The sequence below is a fragment of the Saimiri boliviensis genome, chromosome X (genome assembly GCF_048565385.1).
Source record: "Saimiri boliviensis isolate mSaiBol1 chromosome X, mSaiBol1.pri, whole genome shotgun sequence".
NCBI lineage: Eukaryota > Metazoa > Chordata > Mammalia > Primates > Cebidae > Saimiri > Saimiri boliviensis.
This window is the reverse complement of record NC_133470.1, coordinates 93,089,880-93,094,922: the sequence shown is the minus strand read 5'-3', so window position 1 is coordinate 93,094,922 and position 5,043 is coordinate 93,089,880. Positions and strand designations below refer to the sequence as shown.

At 38.0% G+C, this 5,043-nt stretch overlaps 1 non-coding gene across 1 annotated transcript; it reads right to left on the bottom strand.

Moving 5' to 3' along the window:
* Positions 1-4,146: 4,146 nt before the first annotated feature.
* LOC120361974 (U1 spliceosomal RNA) lies at positions 4,147-4,310 on the bottom strand. The gene has a single exon (XR_005577997.1). It is a non-coding gene; the product is annotated as a U1 spliceosomal RNA (small nuclear RNA).
* Positions 4,311-5,043: the final 733 nt, after the last annotated feature.

Genomic DNA, 5,043 nt, shown 5'->3' with positions numbered 1-5,043 from the left:
CCCAGACACAGAAAGGATAGACCAGGATCCTAGTCTCAGTCCTATGAATAGCAAAACTGCATTAGCTGGGGCAATTTCTTCTTTGCACCCTGTTTCCTCTCAAGCAAATTGAGTGGAATTGAATTATTTTTTAATGGTGAATTCAGAAGGGATCTGATGTAATAATCACTATTGTAGAACAGGCATAGCAATCCATTTTTTTGGAGAGTAGTAGTAGAAAACAAAAGTCCAATAGAGAAATAAAGGCTAAATGTAAGTAGGAAAAGATAATGCATCAGAAACATTCATGGAAAAATCAAGCGATATTGCAAGTAATGGTCACTTTGTTTATAGCTACCCAATGAAAGCAAATTGTGACTTAAATCTTGCACTCTTGGCTGGAATATATATATATTTTTTTCTGTTTTAATTCTTACAACAACTCTATGACTTGGAGTATAATTATTATATTTATATTACAGAAAAGAAAACTGAGGCTCTGATATATTAGGCAAGCTGACTAAGTCATACGATTAAGAAGCATTGAAATTAGGATACGATCTCAAGATTGTATTTCTACTATGATCTTTTGTACCTAAAACCTGCTATTTATAATGCTTATTATATAACTGGTACAATAGTACCCAATTTCTGTATAATTTTCTTATTTACAAGAGCTCGGCCAACACTTTGTAGAAACTAGCCCAAGAACTCCCCAACTCCATGCTTTGAGAGCTCCCGGCCTGTAGGTGGGTTGCTTGCTAAGATTGCTTGGGCTCAGAGAACACAGCTCTTGGAAGGATCTTCATATTATGGGCCTTATGGGTCTCTCTCTCCACCTATCAAATGTTCTGTTTTTCTATGATCTAACTCAGCTTCACTTATACGAATTTAGCCTTCAATATGATCCTGATAAAGGTCTTAACTTGCAATGATTCAAATCATTTCCCACTGTATAAAAAAGCAATTTTCAAGTTCCATAAAATATTCTTCAGGAGCAATGGTTGTTAATATTGATAATTATCTGAGATTCTGAATAACAGAGAAAAAGTGGACAGATAATACAACTGTCACTTAACTGAAGCAAAATGATTATATGTACAATTTAGATGGCATAGCACGCCCCATCTGAGAGAGAGTGAGAAAACCACCTCCATATTATTTTGCTTCTTCATAGCTGATCTGAAACAGAAGGCCAGTTAAAGCAATTGGACACATCAACTTGATTTTCCTGAAATCACCCTGGGAGAGGACACACTTAATACTAATTTCAAAGAAGAAATGCCAGGGCAAAGCCAAGAGTCTGAATTCTATAGAAAAATTCTATAGTCAAATTCTATAGAAAAAGTGGTGAGAATTTGACCATAGAAACTGTAATCATTTTTTCTAAATGTCAAACTGGCTCGAGAATCTTAAGACATTTTTGCAGAAGGCACACTGAAACTGCATATCACAAATGCCGTGGGTATGACATTCAGTCATTCGATTGCAATTATTTTGGAAACAGATAAATTTAAAATATTATTGTAACTCTCTCTCTCTCTCTCTCTCTCTCTCTCTCTCTCTCTCTCTCTCTCTCTCTCTCTCTCTTCTCATCATGGTAGAATCTGTGATAGGCCAAACCTCCCCTTCCCACCAACATTACTACCAAATGGTCCTATACTGGAAGCATTTTGAACCAGCTCTGCTTATCCTGTGGTTGAGGCACAAATAATTGAGAAACTTGCCTGATCAAGAGAGTTGACATTAAATTTGTTATGGACTTTATAACTCTCTTTTGGCTTGTTTCCATAAATATGATTTACTAAAGAGTTTCAGGTTTACTTTTTAAAGTCACACTATATACCTTGTATTTTTATTTTTATTTTTTTGAAAAAGAATAAAGAAGAGGAAGAAAGAGAAAGAGGAAGAGGGAGAGAGGATGGGGGTATTGCTCTATTGCCCAAGCTAGAATGCAATACAAATATGGGTATGCCTACAATTGTCCTCAATAATGGAGATATAAAAGAAAATGAGGGAAGAGAATAACAAAAAGGAGCCAACCAAGATTTCTTTTGAACTTCTAAGTTGATATGATGTGGTACTGATAAGAGTGTATATTTTGTTTATTTAAAGTGGAGAGTTCTATAAATGTTAATTACATTTACTTGTTCCAGATCTGAGTTCAAGTCCTGAATATCATTGTTAATTTTCTGTCTCATTGATCTGTCCAATATTAATGTTGAAGTCTCCCACTATTATTATGTGGGAGTCTAAGTCTCTTTATAAGTCCTGTATGTCTGCGTATTCCTGTATTGGGTGCGCATATATCCAGGATCTTTAGCTCCTCTTGTTGTTGCATTGATCCTTTTATCATTATACAACATCCTTCTTTGCTTCCTTTGATCCTTGTTGCTTAAATTGTAACTTCTGCTGTTTATTTATTTATTTTAGCTCTCTGTTTGGTTGGTAAATCTTTCTCCATCCCTTGTTTGGGGTCTTTGTGTATCCTTGAACGTGAGATGGGTCTGGATGCAGCATACTGATGGGTTTTGGTTTTTTATTCAAATTGCCTGTCTTTGGATTGAGGGATTCAGTCAATTCAAATTTAGAATTAATAATAATATATGTGAGTTTAATACTGCCATTAGCTGGCTATTTTGTCCATTAGTTGATGTAAATTCTTCATTATATTGATGCTCTTTTTGATAATTTTTTTAGAAAGGCTGATACTGTTTGTTCCTTTCTATGTGTAGTGGTTCTTTCAGAAGCTCTTGTAAAGCAGGCCTGGTGGTGATGAAATCTCTGAGTGCTTGCTTATTCACAAAAAAACTTTATTTTTCCTTCACTTGTGAAGCTTAGTTTGGCTGGATGTGAAATTCTGGGTTGAAAGTTCTTTTCTTTAAGGATGTTGAATATTGGCCCCCACTCTCTTCTGGCTTGTAGGGTTTCTGCTGAGAGATCTGCTGTAAGTCTGATAGGCTTCCCTTTGTGGGTAACCTGACCTTTCTCTCTGGCTGCCCTTAGTATTTTCTCCTTCATTTCAACCCTGGTGAATCTGACGATTATGTGCCTTGGAGTTGCTCTTCTTGAGGAATATCTCTGTGGTGTTCTCTGTATTACCTGGAGTTGAATATTATCCTGCCTTACTAGGCTGGGAAAATTTTCCTGAATAATGACTTGAAGCGTATTTTCCAGCTTGGATTCATTCTCTTCGTCACATTCAGGTACACCTATCAAGCGTAGATTAGGTCTTTTCACATAGTCCCATATTTCTTGGAGACTTTGCTCGTTCCTTTTTATCCTTTTTTCTTTAATCTTGTCTTCTTGTTTTATTTCATTGAGTTGGTCTTCGACCTCTGATATCCTTTCTTCTGCTTGATCAATTCGGCTGTTAAAACTTGTGCATACTTCTCAAAGTTCTCCTATTGAATTTTTCAGCTCCATCAATTCACTTATATTCCTCTCTAAATTGTGTATTCTTGTTAACATTTCCTCAAATCTTTTTTCAAAGTTCTTAGTTACTTTAGATTGGGTTAAAACAAGTTCTTTTAATTCACAGAAGTTTCTCATTATCCACATTTTGAAGCCTGCTTCTGTAGTTGGAACACACTCGTTCTCCATCAAGCCTTGTTCTGTTGCTGATGAGGAACTGTGATCCCCCGCTGAGGGAGAGGCGTTCCGATCTTGGGCATTCTCTGCCTTTTTTGGCCGTTTTCCTCCCTTCGTTATAAATTTATCCATCTGTGGTCTTTGTATTCACCGTCTTTGTAATTAGGTTTCTGAGTGGACGTCCAACTTACTGATTCTCAGTGCCGAAATCTGAGCAACCCACTGCACCGACCAAATCAGCGGCGTTAAGATTGATGGTGCTTTTCTGACTCTGCACCAAGAACCATCACTCCAAGGCGCCGGCAAAACCGCCTCGCCGGTCACAAGAGTCGTGCTGGCGACCCGTGGGGCTCCTCCGCTGGGAATCTCCTGGTGCGTGAGCAACAAGAATTCATGTGAAGGTGTGGCGTCCTCTCATTCTTTGCGCTTACACTGGGAGCTACAATCCCGAGCTGCTAGTGATCAGCCATCTTGGATCTCATATACCTTGGATCTCTCAATATACCTTGTAACCTTGTATTAATCAGCTTCATGTTTTTTTTTTTTTTTTTTTTTTTTTTTTTTTTTTTTTTAGACCAGGGGAAAGTGTGAACGCAGTCCCCCACTACCACAAATTATGCAGTTGAGTTTCCCACATTTGGGAAAATCGCAGGGGTCAGCACATCCGGAGTGCAATGGATAACCTTCGCCCTGGGAAAACCACCTTCGTGATCATGGTATCTCCCCTGCCAGGTAAGTCAGCTTCATGTTTATATCCCACAGACCTGTGTTGAGTACCTATCATGTGCAGAACATGACCCTTCTAGATTTGAGGGATATTAAGAGGAAAAGTCCCATATTCTTCTCTAAAATAATACAGAGTTTATGAAAATGACATGAATCACCATGGTGATCTCTGAAAGTATGAATAGCCCCCTTTATGTTTAGCCAACACCATTGCAATCACAGCCACCATTTCCAAATCTGTATCAATTGCAGTGGAAGGTGGGTTTGGGACTGGAAATACAACTGCACATCAGACAAATACAAAGCAAAGGAGCATATCCAAATACAGAAAATAATTGAGTATCCCCCACCCCCCAAACCCTGCTCCCTGTAGACAATACTGTATAGTATGGATACCAGAAGGTCAATCAATGGGTCATGCTGTAGTATTTATTTCAAAGGGGATATTTCGTGACATTAATAACTAAGGTACTATGTGCATTTTAGCTTAAATATAAATGTTACATTATCATAAAAGATGACAGATTTTTTTTAAGTTCTGGGATATATATGCTGAATATGCAGGTTATATATATATGTACAATGGTGGTTGGCTGCACCTATCAACCCATCTTCTAGGTTTTAAGCTCCACATGCATCAGGTATTTGTCCTAATGCTTTTCCTCCCCTTTCTCCTCACCCACCAACAGGCCCCATTGTGTGATGTTTCGTTCCCTGTCCCCATGTGCTATTGTTCAGCTCCCACTT